Genomic DNA, 20,871 nt, shown 5'->3' with positions numbered 1-20,871 from the left:
ATGTTATACAGTATGCTATAGTATATTTGTGATTTCGCTGTTAAAGCATGTTTTATGACGTATATCGAACATTAAGCTTCAGGTAGCACACGCACGTCTTTAAAAGCGGATTTACATAAAACATATACATTTTAAAGACGTTTAATAAATGTCTATTTAACAAATGACAGGAAAATGTTCTAGACTAGAGCAACAAACAACACAAAACATCTGAGTGAGTGATGGACGTTATGTGAGAATTCACTGTCACTGCTTTACATTAATGTAAGTAATGTAAATAAACACATATACATATAGTAGGCCTAACTGAACTTCAAACTCATTTCAAACAGAGCTATAACAGAACTTTTCTGATTCTTGATTTATGTGACTTTGTTGCAGATGTTTTGTGGTGGAGCAGGACCTGAAAGGAAAGGTGACAGCAGCATTTTTGGGGAAAAGTAAAATCTGAAACTTAATATAAAGATTGATCATTTTGTAACTTCCAATACAGAGATCTAATGACTCTGTGCTGTTAAAATGACAGTTTTTGTATTATATTTGTGCATCTTTGTATGATCTGAAATGTCTGCAGACTGGTGTGTGCAGTAAGAAAGGAGAAATCCACAGCAGCATCCTGGAAATGAGACCCTCCATCACTCCACCTGCCCTTTGTCTCATCTGGACCAGATGTTGCTGCGGTCTCTTCATCAAAAAGACTAGAAGACCAATATGTTTAATAAAGCTTTGTTCCATGTGTATTTATTTATGTTCATGGTTACTTTTATTATTTAACTAATTTATTCATGTTTCCTGATGTTGTCAGTAAATAAAATATAACATTTTCATAAGCGTATGCATTTATTCATTATTTCATTGAAAAAAAAAAAAAACAACAACATTATGCTTGTTTAACTAAAAATATCATTAATTATTAGTCAGCATTTATCATTATTGTTGGTACATGTTGGAGTGGGCTAGCAATGCATTCTAAAGTCATTTTAATTTCTAAATAGTAATACTTAAATTTTCCGAGTGTAAAATCAACAGTCTTCTCCAAAGGTAAGATCTTTGAACAACTGATCGACGTCTCTTTTGTGCAGATGTTGTAAACATGGAGGAGAGCGTACTAGGTAGGGTTGTCATGTTACTGATGCCATGAGGTGTCGCTGTCGCTAAAATTTTTGTATTATTATTACCGCAGAATTTATAATTCCATACAAACTCAGGGAAAGACTTAAGTATCTTTAACAAAGAACAATCATGACAGAAAACATAACTATAAAAGGTTTGCGTACATAGTACAAGATTTGATACAGAAAAAAATATTAAATATATTTGAATATTCATAAAATCGCAATGAATTAAAAATTGCATTTGTTTTTGTTATTTATTTATTATTATTTTAAGTTTCAGGGATGAAAGGGCAGAGAAATCAGCAAGAAAAAGGAAAACAAATCAGATCTAAGCTAGTTTTGCACAATTTTGCCCATTAACATATTCAAGACAACAAATTTGGGGGTTTTAGTCATTTTAGTATTGTTAAAAATATAAAAACTTCAATCAATCCAAAATAAGCAAATTTCATCAACACCAAAATGTTTACAGATAGATGAATTAAATCCGTCGCTCATATCATTTCATGTTGCGCTTGTTATAACGTCATAGGTCACATGATAACGTCAACATGGCGGAACGCATCCATACTCAACGAGATTTGGCTGTTGAGTAGGTACTCTTTTAGCGCTCGTTAAGTAAGTACTTATTGAAATTAAGTACCTACTCATTGAGTAGGCGATTTCGGACGCAGCCCCTGTCTGCAGCCTACAGATCGAGGCGGGGCTGAATCCACACGCCTTCTCATTGGTTGCAGGTAAATTAATAATGTCGAGATAACGAAACTCCCACAACTCATCTCATTGGTGGCAAAGCAATGACGTTGAAAACATTATGGAGTTAAGGGAAATGAAATAGCAGATAAAATAGCAAAGGAAGTTACTAAAAATAATCAAATTGATTTTACAGTTAGTATTAGTAGAACAGAAATTAAGAGTAGTATTAAAAATAAATTAAAGAAACAATGGCAACAACAATGGGAAGAAAATAGGAAAGGACGATGGTTTCATAGGATTCAAAGGAGAGTGGGAGAAATAAGGTGTACAGGGAGGAATAGGCGAGAAGAGACAATAATATTAAGGCTTCGGTTTGGACACACGGGATTAAATGGAACATTACTGAAAATAGATAAGCCACAGGGAAATGTGAATATTGAAGAAACAGTGGAACACGTCATATTAGAGTGCAGGAAATATGAAACCGAAAGAAGACAATTGACCTTATGCAGGGAGCGTAATATGAAATTACCCATATAACCAAAAGATGGCAGCAGAGGATTATTTATTATGCAGCTGCCTTTTAAATTCCCTATATTTTTCAAGACGTCTTGCTTTTCGATTTATTATAAAATTACTAGGATAATAAATTGTAGTATTTTTACCGTCCTAAACCCTTATGTGTTGTTGGGGACGTTTTCCTCCACTTAGGGGTGCTGTTGAGTCTTAATTTGGCCACAACTTTTTCTCTGTTAAAGCAAATTAAATTATTTTTTGTGAGAAATCTTATTTTGACACATATTTTAAGAAAATGCTTTGAAATTTTTCAAAAACTCAACCGTATGCTCTGGGCAAATTTACTACCCTCTCGTTATGTTCGTGAATGAAAACATCCACTAAATTAAACTGTTGTAAAAATGTATCAGATAAATATATATATATATATATATATATATTTAATTTTTTTGCATAAATTTGTTAATCAACCTCAGTCCTGATCAAAACTACCAAATCTTTTGAAAAAATTCAGGATTTTGACTCTTTAATTGCCGAGTTCCTAAATGATGTCACTGTTTTGGAAAACTAATACACACAAAATGACTTATTTTTAATATAAAAGGTAACTGTGGCTTAGATTTTTTTTTTTTTTACCTTTTTAACAGTGTTGGACATGTGAAAGATTAGTAAGAAGATTGGCTTTCATGCATTGTTAGTTTTGGCGCAGTATTAGATTTTAATTTTTTCTCCCTCATTTATTGTTCGTGGCCATTTTTGCCCCATTGACTTCCAATATAACTACATTTTTTTGATTGCAAAGCCATCACACCATCTAACACTAACTATTTGATTGTTTGTGGTTTTCTCTGTTGGGAAGAGGTAAAATTAGTAAATTTTACTGTTGATTATCAGTTGGCCCCATTAACCCTTTAGATAGGCCTTTGCAAAAAAAAAAGCTTAGTTTTACATAGACTTCTATTGAGTATAACAGCATATTATAGTGTGCGTGTGTGTATGCGTGTCTGAGTGGGTGAGTGTGTGAAAGTGTGAGAGAGACCTTTGTGCACCTTGATACGTCTGAGCAAATCAAAATAAGCACCTCAGCTCTCAGAACGACATGGAGTAAACAAAATCAAAAGTATATTTATGAATTTGTTTACCATATAGTTCTGAGAGCTGATGTGCTTATTTTGATTTTTCTGAGATGTATCAAGGTGCACAGAGGTCTCTCTCACACTCACAGACCCTCACACCCACATACGCACACTACAATATGCCGTTATACTCCATAGAACTCTATGTAAAACTAAGCTTTTTTTTTTGCAAAGGCCTATCTAAAGGGTTAATGGGGCCAACTGATAATCAACAGTAAAATTTACTAATTTTACCTCTTCCCAACAGGAAAAACCACAAACAAGAATTCACCATTATATGGTGTCATGGCTTTGCAATCAAAAAATGGTTATAATGGAAGTCAATGGGGCTAAAACAGTCACGAACAATAAATGAGGGAGAAAAAAATGAAAATCTGATGCTGCGCCAAAACTAACAATGCATGAAAGCCAATGTTCTTACTAATCTTTCACATATTCAAAACTGTTAAAAAGGTAAAAAAAAAAAAAAAAAAAATCCAGGCCACAATTACCTTTTATATTGAAAAGCCATTTGTGTATTTTTCCCCCAAAACAGTGACATCATTTAGGAACTTGGCCATTAAAGAGTCAAAGTCCTGAATTTTTTGGATTTGGAAGTTTTGGGTAACAGATTTATGCAAAAAAAAGGTAAATTTTTACAGCAGTTTAATTTAGTTATGTTAATTATATGTTAGCCTTTCACAAACCATCTGCAGTCCCTTTACAAGCCACAGTTTGGGATACCTTGATGTAAAAATGATATTCAAATGCACTTTCATTACCCAAAAAATAAAAATTTAACACATCGATTTAAAACTGGATAATTTCACCATGTAATAAACAATTTAGGTCAAAAGTAACCTGAACATCTAAAATATGTAATTGATTAATCTGACTACAATTTGTCATGTAATTTGGAATCAGTAATTGATTACAATTTCAGTGTTGAGCAATTTGCTTCAATAGCTTTAGAGCCCAAACTTTGAGACTACACTGTGTTGGAATACATGAAACCCACACTCCCAATCTCCTTGAACGAAAAGCTTAATATCTATAGATGTATCAGAATTTGAACCATTTGGACAGATTATTTGGAATGACTATCAATGCAGAAATCTGTATGCACAACACAAAATGACAAGGACTCTAAACCCCGTGACAGATTAAAATACCCTCACCATTCATTCAAAACCTGTTACTGCAAAATATCAAAGACAAACTCAAATGCTTTCAAGTCCACAAAAATAAAACTTTATTATGGCAAGCCAACATTGAAACTGTCAGAACCATTAACATAAACCTCCAAGTTATCAATGTCACTGAAGTAACCGTACACAATGATAAGGCTAGGTTTAGATCCATGAGAAGTGTCGGCAGATTCCTCTAGGGATTCTGACACCTGACTGAGGTCAGGCACAATTACAACGCGAGTATCAAGATCAGAGGAACCAGAACTAGACTCCTTAGCTTCAGCATCCTCGCTGAAGTTAGCATTCACATCTGAACCAGATTCATCTAGGCTGAAGTTAGCAGGTGGGTTGGATTCCACAACATCAGCATCCAGACTGTAGTTACCATTCACACCTGAACCAGATTCATCTAGGCTGAAGTTAGCAGGTGGGTTGGAGTTGGATTCCACAACATCAGCATCCAGACTGTAGTTAGCATTCACACCTGAACCAGATTCATCTAGGCTGAAGTTAGCAGGTGGGTTGGAGTTGGATTCCACAACATCAGCATCCAGACTGTAGTTAGCATTCACACCTGAACCAGATTCATCTAGGCTGAAGTTAGCAGGTGGGTTGGATTCCACAACATCAGCATCCAGACTGTAGTTACCATTCACACCTGAACCAGATTCATCTAGGCTGAAGTTAGCAGATGGGTTGGAGTTGGATTCCACAACATCAGCATCCAGACTGTAGTTAGCATTCACACCTGAACCAGATTCATCTAGGCTGAAGTTAGCAGGTGGGTTGGAGTTGGATTCCACAACATCAGCATCCAGACTGTAGTTAGCATTCACACCTGAACCAGATTCATCTAGGCTGAAGTTAGCAGATGGGTTGGAAATGGATTCCACAACATCAGCATCCAGACTGTAGTTAGCATTCACATCTGAACCAGATTCATCTAGGCTGAAGTTAGCAGGTGGGTTGGATTCCACAACATCAGCATCCAGACTGTAGTTAGCATTCACATCTGAACCAGATTCATCTAGGCTTAAGTTAGCAGGTGGGTTGGATTCCACAACATCAGCATCCAGACTGTAGTTAGCATTCACATCTGAACCAGATTCATCTAGGCTGAAGTTAGCAGGTGGGTTGGATTCCACAACATCAGTATCCAGACTGTAGTTAGCATGCACATCTAAATCCGCAGACATTCCAGAACTAGAATTGGTTTCTTGGGAGACCAGGTCACCAGCCTGCAGATCTTCACCCAGCAATCCTACACACAAAGTTTGGTCAGCACAATCGGAACAAAATCCTAACATTTAAACACCAACATAAAACGCCAACCAGTCCTTCAACTCTTAAACACAGAAGCTCACCTTTTAATTCTAGGTCAGATGCCTCATCCCATGAAAGCAAATCCTCCAAACGCTCTTCTTTAATTGATCCTCCTTTGTGGGGAGAGCAGACTCAAATTATACAGAAAACAGATAGAGAATTTCAATTGCCATTTCAAATTTAAAGCAACAAAAACAAAAGCATCAAGCTTTTTATTTTAAGTGTACATATTAAGCCCACCAAAATCAAAGTTTGTTTAATAGATAACAAGGTTTAGAAGAGAAATCAATTGTTAAAACAATCTCTCATTTGAAAACTGTTGATGTAAGATTTATAATAAAAATTAAGATCTTACGCATAAGGCCAAAAGCCTGAAAGGGGTTTAATGGGTACTTTGGCACAGTTTAAGTCCCTGAACAGGTTTGCTAGAACATACAATATTTTTTACAGCAGCCTCATGGTAAAGGCGACATACCTCTAGGATTTTTGTATAATGAGACACTAGCAGTCACCCATTATAGAAAATGGTGCCTTACACAGAGGTGCAAAAGCATTTACTTAAGTGAAAGTATATATACTTTTACTCAAAAGTATCTGGCCAAAAACATACATGAGTACAATTAAGTAGTACCTTTTTCCCCCTGACATACAGAGGTATGGTTAAAGGGAGAGAAATACTCATTTATCAGATGAACAAACTAAGAGTTTTAGAAAAGAAAAGACCCCTCTTCATATAACGCAAGTGTATGGGACATCTAAAAATTACACGACGAAAACTATATACAAGTGAACGACAGTAATTCTTGCAACCCCGGTTAAAGAATCAGGGTCGTCTTACATGAAACAAACAGCATAGGAGTACAAATATTTTAAACTAGTATCTGAAGTGCTCCTGCTCCCTTGCATTATATGAACAAAATCTTTGCTTGTGTTCATCTGAAGAAATAAAGTCATAACTAGGATGACAGTTTCAGTAAATGAGAACTCTCATTTTTGGATGAACTATCCCTTTGAAGAGCGACATAGAATAAGAGAAGTTGAATTAGAAGAGACATCGAATTAAAACAATTAACGTTTTGAAAGGCCACTTTTTTATTGTTTGTTTATTCAGCATCAAGGTCTAAATGGATAATTAATCTTTTAATTGTTTATTTGGGGCATTGAGTTACTTTAAAAATATTGATAATTTAGTGACTAATTAGATGAATTCTCCAAGGTTTACACTATTTAAATGTGCATAAGATAATAAAAAGGCACTTTAAGATAAGAGTAAAAAGTACATTTTTTTTCTGTCAAAACGTAATCACGTAAATTATTCAGTTTAAGTTGTACTTAAGCAAAGCATAAATCCCCAAAATAACCAAGTAAAAACTACTCAATTATTTGGCTACACAGTGTTTAACTTGTACGCCTACATATCTTAATAGTTGTACATTAAGGTAAAAATAAGGACTTTCACTCAATTTAGCAAGGGAATTCGAGGGATTCCTCATTGAAACGCATAAGGTAAGTAATGGTGGTTTAAATGCCTTTAAAAACTTAGGCTCTTTACAAAGACACCCATGAAGCTTAAATACGAGTTAATTTATGAAAATCTGCTCTGCACAACAATGTGATGCACTTATTTGTGAATTAACGTAAAGTTATACCACACACAAAAAAAGTGTAAAGTTTTTAAATTTGATTTCAAAGTGGAAAGAGGGCTTAATGGGTACACTTACCCTAAACATTGGAAAGAAACTTAGTCGAAGTCTTAACATCAAACCCATCTTAAATCCCCAAAAGGTAAAATGTCTTACAAACTTATCAGGTTTCTTCAAATGAATCGTTTCAATTAGCCATTCAACCATAGGAGCTACATGCATAATTGCTAGAATACGCATAACTAGAGATATGCACGAGTCACGAGTAACAGTTATAAAAGACTTTAGTCAAATGAAGACCTCGTTTGTACTTTCATACAACATAAACACTCTGCGGTTGATTCATTATTGCATGAAAAGGCTAGGCGAAAACTAGAATTGCACACAAACAGCAGCTCCGAGAGAGAGAGAGAGAGAGAGAGAGAGAGAGAGAGAGAGAGAGAGAGAGAGAGAGAGAGAGAGAGAGAGAGAGAGAGAGAGAGAGAGAGAGAGAGAGATAAACTTACCATTGCACACACACTGATGACACAGTAAGATCCAAATAAAGAGTTTTGCCAGTTCCATCGTGAACATGACGAAATCAAAGCAGCAACACTCTTTATTACGATAAAAGTTTACGCTTCATTGCAGAACTTTTATAACCCTGATCTGCTGCACCTGTTACGCTCGTAAACGGATTATTAATTGGCAGCAGCTGACAGCTGTGAACTCGGACCTGAGTGGGAAACAGCTCGCTCCCTCATTCATGCATTGAGAAGCCCCTGGCTGCGTCCGAAATCGCCTACTTCTCTACTATTTAGTAGGGAAAAGCAGTAGGCGAGCAAATAAGTATGTCCGAATCCTAAGTATAAAAGAGTAGGCGAGAATTAGTAGGCGAATGCACTAATTCTCGCGAGATTCGGGTGTACGTCTACTTAAAGTGCGTCCGAATATGCCTACTTAACTACTATATAGTAGGAAAAAAAGAGTACGTGAAGAAAGAAGTACGTCCGAAACCTCAGTATTCACAAAAGAGTAGGCGAGAAATCCCCGGATGTCCTACTGCTTCAGCCCAGATCCTGAAGTCTTCATCGATGGATACTTTTCAATCCCAGGAGTCCACAAGAGGCCAAAACGTCATCATCGAACGTGATTGAGAACCACGACGAGGGTGTTTACAAATGTGAGTATTACAACCAAAACACGGTTCCCTGTCTTAAAAATCATATTTGTTGAGCTACTTTATCGTAAACTGTTGATTTGCATAAGGTGCCAAGATGTTATACAGTATGCTATAGTATATTTGTGATTTCGCTGTTAAAGCATGTTTTATGACGTATATCGAACATTAAGCTTCAGGTAGCACACGCACGTCTTTAAAAGCGGATTTACATAAAACATATACATTTTAAAGACGTTTAATAAATGTCTATTTAACAAATGACAGGAAAATGTTCTAGACTAGAGCAACAAACAACACAAAACATCTGAGTGAGTGATGGACGTTATGTGAGAATTCACTGTCACTGCTTTACATTAATGTAAGTAATGTAAATAAACACATATACATATAGTAGGCCTAACTGAACTTCAAACTCATTTCAAACAGAGCTATAACAGAACTTTTCTGATTCTTGATTTATGTGACTTTGTTGCAGATGTTTTGTGGTGGAGCAGGACCTGAAAGGAAAGGTGACAGCAGCATTTTTGGGGAAAAGTAAAATCTGAAACTTAATATAAAGATTGATCATTTTGTAACTTCCAATACAGAGATCTAATGACTCTGTGCTGTTAAAATGACAGTTTTTGTATTATATTTGTGCATCTTTGTATGATCTGAAATGTCTGCAGACTGGTGTGTGCAGTAAGAAAGGAGAAATCCACAGCAGCATCCTGGAAATGAGACCCTCCATCACTCCACCTGCCCTTTGTCTCATCTGGACCAGATGTTGCTGCGGTCTCTTCATCAAAAAGACTAGAAGACCAATATGTTTAATAAAGCTTTGTTCCATGTGTATTTATTTATGTTCATGGTTACTTTTATTATTTTACTAATTTATTCATGTTTCCTGATGTTGTCAGTAAATAAAATATAACATTTTCATAAGCGTATGCATTTATTCATTATTTCATTGAAAAAAAAAAAAACAACAACATTATGCTTGTTTAACTAAAAATATCATTAATTATTAGTCAGCATTTATCATTATTGTTGGTACATGTTGGAGTGGGCTAGCAATGCATTCTAAAGTCATTTTAATTTCTAAATAGTAATACTTAAATTTTCCGAGTGTAAAATCAACAGTCTTCTCCAAAGGTAAGATCTTTGAACAACTGATCGACGTCTCTTTTGTGCAGATGTTGTAAACATGGAGGAGAGCGTACTAGGTAGGGTTGTCATGTTACTGATGCCATGAGGTGTCGCTGTCGCTAAAATTTTTGTATTATTATTACCGCAGAATTTATAATTCCATACAAACTCAGGGAAAGACTTAAGTATGTTTAACAAAGAACAATCATGACAGAAAACATAACTATAAAAGGTTTGCGTACATAGTACAAGATTTGATACAGAAAAAAATATTAAATATATTTGAATATTCATAAAATCGCAATGAATTAAAAATTGCATTTGTTTTTGTTATTTATTTATTATTATTTTAAGTTTCAGGGATGAAAGGGCAGAGAAATCAGCAAGAAAAAGGAAAACAAATCAGATCTAAGCTAGTTTTGCACAATTTTGCCCATTAACATATTCAAGACAACAAATTTGGGGGTTTTAGTCATTTTAGTATTGTTAAAAATATAAAAACTTCAATCAATCCAAAATAAGCAAATTTCATCAACACCAAAATGTTTACAGATAGATGAATTAAATCCGTCGCTCATATCATTTCATGTTGCGCTTGTTATAACGTCATAGGTCACATGATAACGTCAACATGGCGGAACGCATCCATACTCAACGAGATTTGGCTGTTGAGTAGGTACTCTTTTAGCGCTCGTTAAGTAAGTACTTATTGAAATTAAGTACCTACTCATTGAGTAGGCGATTTCGGACGCAGCCCCTTCTTCCTCCAGCTACCACTTCTTCACCTCATCCGATTACCGGACCCATGGCCTTACCAGCGCCGTTCAGTGGCGCGGCGGAGAACTGCAGCGGCTTCCTCCTGCAATGCTCATTGTTGTTTGAGATGCAGCCTCAGTGTTTCCCCACAGATAGAGCAAAAATAGCGTTTATTATCTCATCGCTCTCTGGTCGTGCTCTCCAATGGGCCAAGACTGTCTGGGAACAGGCTGGACCAGTCACTCAAACCCTGGAAGCTTTTATTGGACATTTTAAGGAGGTATTTGATCAGACAGCGAATTCCCTTTCTGTGCATGACCAGTTATATCATCTTAAACTGGCCTGCTGACTTTCTGTGGTCATTAATTCCCTAACTTAATGATGAATTTGACCTCATTTATGGAGGTGGTAGCGCAATCTGCCGGCCTTATAGAGCCTGGCAGGTTGCGCTACCTTTGTGAAAAACTAGTCCCACCAGCAGGGGGTGCTCTTTCCCTGACATGTACCTATGAGATCAAACATCCTAATACAACGAGGCAGATTCCAGGCCGTGAAAAGGAGCAAATGTTTTTCTGAAACCTTAATCCGGCCCCAGTAAAAAGGAGTGTCCTTCGCAAGAGGCATTAAACTGGCCTCCTGACTTTCCGTGGTCACTAATTCCCTACCTTAATGATGAATTTGACCTCATTTATGGAGGTGGTAGCACAGTCCGCTGGCCTGATTGAACCTGTCAGGATGCGCTACCCCTCTATCAGAGCAGCTTCATTCAACCAAAACAGAACAAGTTCAACTGTTGCTTGCAGTAGTCAGATTATGGTTAATCTCCAAAGCTAAACAGAGCCAAGCCTGCTCTGTGCATGGATGGGCAACACTTTGTGGAAAACTAGCTTCCTGTGGGAGATAGTTTTAGTCCAGTCAGCAGGGGTTGCTCATTCCATGATATGTACTTTAGGTTCCAAAAGTCCAAATATACAAAAATGACTTCTGCAGTGTAAGGCTTTTAATGAAGCATTAAATCGCCCCATGTAAAAATTAGTGTCGTTCGGATGAGGCATTAAACAGGCCTCCTGACTTTCTGTGGTCATTACTTCCCTACCTTAATGATGAATTTGACCTCATTCATGGAGGTGGTAGCGTAATCTGCCGGCCTTATATAGCCTGGCTGGTTTCGCTACCTTTGTGAAAAACTAGTCAAACCAGCAGGGGGTGCTCTTTCCCTGACATTTACCTATGGGATCAAACGTCCTAATACAACGAGGTAGATTCCAGGCTGTGGAAAGGAGCAAATGTTTTTCTGAAATCTTAATCCGGCACCTGTAAAAAGGAGTGTCCGTCGCAAGAGGCATTAAACTGGCCTGCTGACTTTCTGTGGTCATTAATTCCCGACCTTAATAATGAATTTGACCTCATTTATGGAGGTGGTAGCGCAATCTGCCGGCCTTATAGAGCCTTTCAGGTTGCGCTACCTTTGTGAAAAACTAGTCCCACCAGCAGGGGGTGCTCTTTCCCTGACATGTACCTATGGGATCAAACGTCCTAATACAACGAGGCAGATTCCAGGCTGTGGAAAGGAGCAAATGTTTTTCTGAAACCTTAATCCGGCACCTGTAAAAAGGAGCATCCTTCGCATGAGGCATTAAACTGGCCTCCTGACTTTCTGTGGTCATTAATTCCCTACCTTAATGATGAATTTGACCTCATTTATGGAGGTGGTAGCACATTCCGCTGGCCTGATTGAACCTGTCAGGATGCGCTATCCCTCTATCACAGCAGCTTCATTCAACCGAAACAGAACAAGTTCAACTGTTGCTTGCAGTAGTCAGATTCTGATTACTCTCTAAAGCTAAGCAGGCCAGAGCCTGCATGGATGGGGGACACTTTGTGGAAAACTAGCTTCCTGCGGGAGATAGTTTTAGTCAAGCCAGCAGGGGTTGCTCATTCCCTGATATGTACTTCAGGTTCCAAAAGTCCAAATACACAAAAATGACTTCTGCAGTGTAAGGCTTTTGATGAAGCATTAAATCGCCCCATGTAAAAATGAGTGTCCTTCAGATGAGGCATTAAACAGGCCTCCTGACTTTCTGTGGTCATTAATTCCCTACCTTAATGATGAATTTGACCTCATTTATGGAGGTGGTAGCGCAATCTGCCGGCCTTATAGAGCCTGGCAGGTTGCGCTACCTTTGTGAAAAACTAGTCCCACCAGCAGGGGGTGCTCTTTTCCTGACATGTACCTATGGGATCAAACGTCATAATACAACGAGGCAGAATCCAGGCCATGAAAAGGAGCAAATGTTTTTCTGAAACCTTAATCAGGCCGCAGTAAAAAGGAGTGTCCGTCGCAAGAGGCATTAAACTGGCCTCCTGATTTTCTGTGGTCATTAATTCCCTACCTTAATGATGAATTTGACCCCATTTATGGAGGTGGTAGCACATTCCGCTGGCCTGATTGAGCCTGCTTAGTCAAGCCAGCAGGGGTTGCTCATTCCCTGATATGTACTTTAGGTTCCAAAAGTCAAAATATACAAAAATGACTTCTGCAGTGTAAGGCTTTTGATGAAGCATTAAATCGCCCCATGTAAAGATGAGTGTCCTTTGGATGAGGCATTAAACAGGCCTCCTGAATTTCTGTGGTCATTAATTCCCTACCTTAATGATGAATTTGACCTCATTTATGGAGGTGGTAGCACATTCCGCTGGCTGATTGAACCTGTCAGGATGCGCTACCATCCATACCGCCACCTGAGGCGCTAGAGAGCAACAGGAAGTGGTTGGCAGCAGTTTGGAGAGAAAGGCTCTCCTTCATTCTGTGTTTATTTTTGTTTTGTTTGTTTAAGTTTTAGTGTTTTTTTGTATAGTTTGTCATTTATTTTTTGTAGTTTATTCCTCCCAGCAGCGATCGCTGTTTGGGGGGGATTTTTGGGCGTGAGTTTTCTTTTTACGGACGGATAAAACGGCAAAGGAACTGGATATGGCGGACGAAACACGGCAAGGAAATGACAATGGACAAGGACAACGGCAACGAGAAAGATTTCAAATGGATGAAGAGGCAAGGAAAGAGAGGGAATACTTGAAAGAAGCGACGGTTACAATTGATGTGAAAGGACTGAAGGATTTAAGAGCGATGGATATTATCAAAGCAATTTCGGAACGGATTGGGGAAGGCAAAATATTGGCGGTAAGACCTAAACAGAATAAGGAATATGAAGTGACATTGGAGAGTGAAGAAGAGACAGAGTTTTTAATGGATGGCATAACGATTAATGGAACGGACTGTGAAGTAAAAAGGCTGCAGAACAGAGACTACGTTGTCTCCTTCATGCATCTGCCAGCTTACCTGGACGATAGAGAGATTTTAAATAAACTAGAGGGATGGGGGGTTTCCCCTATCTCAAAAATTAAAAGAAGAGTATATCCGGGCACGAACATTGAAGATGGGACGAGGTTCGTCAAAACACGGTTTCCGAGGGAGGTGCCCTCTCTCCCGTACAGCACAAAAATTGAGACGGCGGAGGGTCCACATTATTTCCGGGTGATGCACAGTCACCAGGTTAAAACCTGTCGACTGTGCATGAGCCCGGACCATGTGGTTAAAGATTGCCCTGCCTTTACGTGCTTTAAATGTGGGGAGAGGGGCCATTTTGCGAGAAACTGCGATGCTGTGATGTGCCCGGATTGCAAACTGGCATTGGATAAATGTGAATGTTGGATGCAGAGCGGAGGAGAACGGCAGGTGAGCGGACAGATGCATGGGGGAGACAGCGGACAACGGGAAGAGGAACTTAACATACGAGAAGAAACAGGGTCGGAACAGAGGGATGATTGCAACGATCAAAGAATGGAAACACGTAATGAGGGTGAAGAATGGACACAAATGGTTTTAACTGACAGTTTGCAAAGCATTTTAAATAACGCAGAGAGGAAGGAACAAAGAAATTAGGATTTGAGCGAGGCACAGCAGGAAATTAATTTATGCTCGCAAATGGTGAATTTGGAAGGTCTACCACAGGATTGGGACAATCGGGAGGATGAGGAGCAGAGGAGCAAAGAACTGGGAGAGGAAAAGGAACAAGAGGGAACAAAAGAAGCACACACAAAGGTACCGAAGCGAAGGAGATCTCTAAGGGTTGTACCAAACATAGAGACTGCAAGAAAGAAGGTGTTGAAGGAAACCGAGATTGAAAGTAAGAACAAATTTGAAGTTTTGACAGGGTTGGAGGACATGGACTAATTTTATGGGTATTTTAAATGTTTTTATATGTCTAATGCTTTTAAAGACTGTCACTTTTAATGCGAGGGGACTTTTGAATGTTAGAAAATTTGAAAAGGTGGTGGAAATGTGTAAAGGGGAAGACCTGATTTTACTACAAGAAACAAATTGGAGGGATGATTTTATGAATAAGATAAGGGAAAGATGGGGAGGGGAGATTCTATATAATAATGGTGATGGGAGAATGGGGAGAGGGGTTGCTTTTCTAATTAAAGAAAATAGAGGGATCCTTGGTAAAATAATATATAAGGATGGTGAGGGGAAGTGTATGGCTATTGAACTGAAGTATGATGAGAAGACTGTGATAATAGTTAACGTACATATAAAGAAAAGAAGGAGTTTTTTAATGTCTTAAGGGCTTTTTTAAAGAAGCATAATGAGGTCATCTTATTGGGGGATTTTAATACAGTTTTTAGTAAATTGGATATGGGGGAGGGAATGGTTTTTAAGTCGGATGTGGGTAGAAAGGAGCTGAAACTTTTAATGGAAGAAAATAATTGCATTGACGTGTGGAGAGAAAGAAATGAGAAAAAGAAAGAATTCTCAAGAAGACAGTTGGTGGGGAACTTTATTTGTAGATCAAGAAATGATTTTATTTTATGTACAAGAAATATTGAGGATTTTATTGGGGATATTAAGTATGAAGAAACAAGTCTGAGTGACCATAAGCTAGTTTTGGTTAAAATAGATTGGGGGTCATTGAAAAGAGGGCCAGGGGTATGGGTTTTAAACACAGAGATTTTAAAAAATGAAGATTACGTTTTACGTATTAAGGAGATTATTGAGAAAGAAAAAGGAAATGGGATGCATGGAGAAGATATCAGAATATGGTGGGAGAATGTGAAGTTTTTAATTAAAAAATTTACGATAAAATACTGCAAAATAATACAAAAAAGCAAGAGGTATAATGAGAAAAAATTAAAGAAAAATTAGAAGAAGAACTAAATAAATGTGATAAAGATATACAAAAAATAAAAGAATTAGAAGGCAGGTTGAAGGAAATGGAGGAGGGAAAATACGAGGGGGCGAGGCTAAGAAGTAAGGCGAAATACACAATGGAGGGTGAAAAATGTACAAAATTTTTCTTTAATTTAGAAAGAAGTAGAGCAAAGGCGGGGATGATTAAGGAGATAAGAAGGAAAGACGGGGTGGTGGTAGGGGACAATGAGGGAATATTATATGTAGTGAAAGAATATTACGAGGGATTGTTTAGTGCTGAGGGGGTGCGGGAGGAGGAAAAGCAGGAATTATTGGGACAGCTAAAAGCGAAGGTAGGGGAGGAGGATAAAAAGGAATGTGAAATGGAGATAAGGAAAGAAGAAATAGAAAATGCAATAAGTGAGTTAAATAGGAAAAAAAGTCCAGGGATTGATGGCTTAGGGAGTGAATTTTATATAGCTTTTAAAGAGGTTTTGATTGATATTTTAAAGGATGTTTATGATGATGTTTTTAGTAAAGGAGAATTAAGCACTAGAATGGGAATGGGGTTAATGAGAATAATTTATAAGAAAAAGGGAGATAAAACAGACCTAAAAAATTTCAGACCAATCACTATGCTGAATACAGATTTAAAAATATTATCAAAGATTTTAGCAAACAGATTAAAAGAAGTTATGCCGAAAATAATAAAGACTAACCAAGTATATGGAGTGAAGGGAAGGGATATAGCGGACACAACTATAAGTATAAAGGATGCAATAAGATATATTAACGAAAAAAATATGAATGGTTTTATTATAAGCTTGGATTTTGAAAAAACTTTGACAGAGTAGAACACCAGTTTTTTATTTGATATCTTAAAAGGGTTTGGGTTTGGTGAGAATTTTATAAAATGGGTGAAAATTTTATACAAGGGAGCTATGACAAAAATAAAGTGCAATGGGTTTTTAACACAAGCTTTTAAATTAACAAGATCCATAAGACAGGGATGCCCATTGTCAGCCCTACTATACTCTTTGGTAGCAGAGCCTCTAGGGCTGGCAATGGAGCAGGATAAAGGCGTAAAAGGGATACGGTTGGAGGGAGAAGAGAGTAAAATTTTTCAATATGCAGATGATACAACGCTAATGTTAAAAGATCTGGAAAGTGTAATAAAAGCTATGGAGATTGTACAGAATTATTGTAGAGGATCAGGGGCAAAAGTGAATGAAGAGAAGACAGTGAATATGAGGTTTGGAGGGGCACAGGTTCTAACAGAGCATTTTAATTTTAAGGAATCAAGGGACATAAAGATTTTAGGGGTACATATGGGGCGGGATGAGCGAAAAGCAGGAGAAACAATGTGGGAGGAAGTGATAGGGGGGATTGAAAGGAGATTGATTTTTTGGAAATTAAGAACGCTGACTTTGAAGGGGAAAGTTTTAATTATTAATGTTTTAATGGTGTCAAAATTATGGTACATTTTATATGTAAACTCAATGCCATTATGGGCGGAAAAGAGGCTGAAGAAATGTTTTTCAGAGTTTTTATGGAATGGGAAGCCCCCAAGAATAGCACACAATACTTTAATAGGGGAGGGAGAGAAGGGAGGAATGGGATTAATTGACATTGAACATAGAAAGAACGCACTAAGGGTAAAATTGGTAAAAAAGTTTTTAGACAAATCACACACAGCAGGATGGAAGGGAACTATGGAGTACTTTTTAAATAAAGGCAGTAAATTTAATCTGGGAAGGATTATTTTATGGATGAAGACTAAATTATGGATGACTGAGAGGATGCCGGATTTTTATAGGGAACTGCTGGGAGCATGGGGAAAGTTTTTATCAAGTGTGCATTTTATTCCGAGGGGTAGGGAAAACATTTTAAATCAGCCTCTTTTTTTAAATCAGAGTATTTTAAATCAGGGGAGGCAGTTGTTTTTTAAGAAATGGTGGGAGGCGGGAATTTTAAAAGTGAGGGACATTTTATATGAAGTTAAAGAAGGATTTCTACCCGTACAAGTGGTTATAGACGCAATGGAGGAAGCAAAGGAGGAGTACAGCAGACAGGAAGAAACTAATAAATATGAAATGATCAAGAGATCGATACCGAAAGAATGGATAGAGGGAATCGAAGATAAGGAGGACGGAGAGCAACAAAATGAAATATATGTGGGATTGGGAGAAAAACAATTTGATTTTAATAAATGTCAGGTGAAAGATTTTTATAGTGTTTTTAGAGAGGGGGTCTTTAAAAAACCAGTGGTCAACAATTACTGGATGGATAAGTACAAGGGTGTGAAGGAATGTGATATTTGGGGAAACATGAAAGGGAAAATGATACAGACAAAGCTGGAAAATTTAGAGTTCTTAATTAGGCATAAAGGGATTTTTACTGACGTTATTTTAAACAAAATTGGTATGGAATCAAGTGCTGTATGTAAAGTGTGTAATGAGGAGGAGGAGGGTTTTTTACATCTGTTTTTACATTGTATAAAACTGGATGATTTTAATGAGAAATGTAAGAAAATTATTTTAAGGTTGAAAGGGGAGGATGGAGAGGAGATGGACTGGGGCAGGATTCTAATGTTGGGAATACAAAGAAAGAACAAGAACAAAATGGTCATCAACCTTTTGATAATGTTAAATTAAGAGTGCTATATGGGAAAGGAGAGTGGTGGCAAAGAAGGAAAAATGGATAATGGATTTATGGTATGTTTTTAAAAGAAAAGTCGAAAAATATGTACAATGCCTGTTTTATTATTTTAAGCAAGAAGATCAAATGGGGTTCTTTTACAATGTTTTTACTAATGATGTATGTGTAACTTTAGATGAGAATGGAATAGATGTGCAATTTTAAAAATGTTTGGAGAATGTTTCTGTTCTTAAGTACTGTTTTGTCTCGCAACACGTGATGACGAGCTGGGTTACTCCTTTCCGAGAGTGAATAATGATCTGTGTGGAAAGCAATATTGTTTTGTATTTTTGATGTTCTTTACTGTTTGTATTTTCATTCATATATATGATTAGTTTTTGATTCTAAGGCATTATTTATTATTTTATTGCTGACAATGTTAAGTATTTTAATGCGTGTTTAATCATTTATGTCTTTAAGATTTCTACTGTGAAACACATGCTTGATAACTGTATTATGGAATTTTTTCAATAAAAAAAAAAGTAGTCAGATTATGGTTAATCTCCAAAGCTAAACAGAGCTGAGCCTGCTCTGTGCATGGATGGGCGACACTTTGTGGAAAATTAGCTTCCTGTGGGAGATAGTTTTAGTCCAGTCAGCAGGGGTTGCTCATTCCATGATATGTACTTTAGGTTCCAAAAGTCCAAATATACAAAAATTACTTCTGCAGTGTAAGGCTTTTGATGAAGCATTAAATCGCCCCATGTAAAAATGAGTGTCCTTCGGATGAGGCATTAAACAGGCCTCCTGACTTTCTGTGGTCATTAATTCCCTACCTTAATGATGAATTTGACCTCATTCATGGAGGTGGTAGCGTAATCTGCCGGCCTTATATAGCCTGGCAGGTTGCGCTACCTTTGTGAAAAACTAGTCAAACCAGCAGGGGGTGCTCTTTCCCTGACATTTACTTATGGGATCAAACGTCCTAATACAACGAGGTAGATTCCAGGCTGTGGAAAGGAGCAAATGTTTTTCTGAAATCTTAATCCGGCACCTGTAAAAAGGAGTGTCCGTCGCAAGAGGCATTAAACTGGCCTGCTGACTTTCTGTGGTCATTAATTCCCGACCTTAATGATGAATTTGACCTCATTTATGGAGGTGGTAGCGCAATCTGCCGGCCTTATAGAGCCTGGCAGGTTGCGCTACCTTTGTGAAAAACTAGTCCCACCAGCAGGGGGTGCTCTTTCCCTGACATGTACCTATGGGATCAAACGTCCTAATACAACGAGGCAGATTCCAGGCCGTGAAAAGGAGCAAATGTTTTTCTGAAACCTTAATCCGGCCCCAGTAAAAAGGAGTGTCCTTCGCAAGAGGCATTAAACTGGCCTCCTGACTTTCTGTGGTCACTAATTCCCTACCTTAATGATGAATTTGACCTCATTTATGGAGGTGGTAGCACAGTCCGCTGGCATGATTGAACCTGTCAGGATGCGCTACCCCTCTATCAGAGCAGCTTCATTCAACCAAAACAGAAAAAGTTCAACTGTTGCTTGCAGTAGTCAGATTATGGTTAATCTCCAAAACTAAACAGAGCCAAGCCTGCTCTGTGCATGGATGGGCGACACTTCCTGGAAAACTAGCTTCCTGTGGGAGATACTTTTAGTCCAGTCAGCAGGGGTTGCTCATTCCATGATATGTACTTGAGGTTCCAAAAGTCCAAATATACAAAAATGACTTCTGCAGTGTAAGGCTTTTGATGAAGCATTAAATCGCCCCATGTAAAAATGAGTGTCCTTCAGATGAGGCATTAAACAGGCCTCCTGACTTTCTGTGGTCATTAATTCCCTACCTTAATGATGAATTTGACCTCATTCATGGAGGTGGTAGCGTAATCTGCCGACCTTATATAGCCTGGCAGGTTGCGCTACCTTTGTGAAAAACTAGTCCCACCAGCAGGGGGTGCTCTTTCCCTGACATGTACCTATGGGATCAAACGTCCTAATACAACGAGGCAGATTCCAGGCTGTGGAAAGGAGCAAATGTTTTTCTGAAACTTTAATCCGGCACCTGTAAAAAGGAGCATCCTTCGCATGAGGCATTAAACTGGCCTCCTGACTTTCTGTGGTCATTAATTCCCTACCTTAATGATGAATTTGACCTCATTTATGGAGGTGGTAGCACAGTCCGCTGGCCTGATTGAACCTGTCAGGATACGCTACCCCTCTATCGGAGCAGCTTCATTCAACCGAAACAGAACAAGTTCAACTGTTGCGTGCAGTAGTCAGATTCTGGTAACTTTCCAAAGCTAACCAGGCCCGAGCCTGCTCTGTGCATGGATGGGTGACACTTTGTGGAAACTAGCTTCCTGTGGGAGATAGTTCTAGTCCAGTCAGCAGGGGTTG

The 20,871-nt window shown here is 38.0% G+C and overlaps 1 long non-coding RNA gene across 1 annotated transcript; it reads left to right on the top strand.

Annotated features, from left to right (window-relative positions):
* Positions 1-9,145: 9,145 nt before the first annotated feature.
* LOC141331217 (uncharacterized) lies at positions 9,146-9,689 on the top strand. The gene is made up of 2 exons (XR_012355247.1): positions 9,146-9,269; positions 9,429-9,689. It is a non-coding gene; the product is annotated as an uncharacterized lncRNA (long non-coding RNA).
* Positions 9,690-20,871: the final 11,182 nt, after the last annotated feature.

Source organism: Garra rufa, chromosome 1 (assembly GCF_049309525.1).
Source record: "Garra rufa chromosome 1, GarRuf1.0, whole genome shotgun sequence".
NCBI classification, from domain to species: domain Eukaryota; kingdom Metazoa; phylum Chordata; class Actinopteri; order Cypriniformes; family Cyprinidae; genus Garra; species Garra rufa.
Note: the sequence above shows the minus strand (reverse complement) of the source record. Positions and strands in the feature narration are given on the sequence as shown.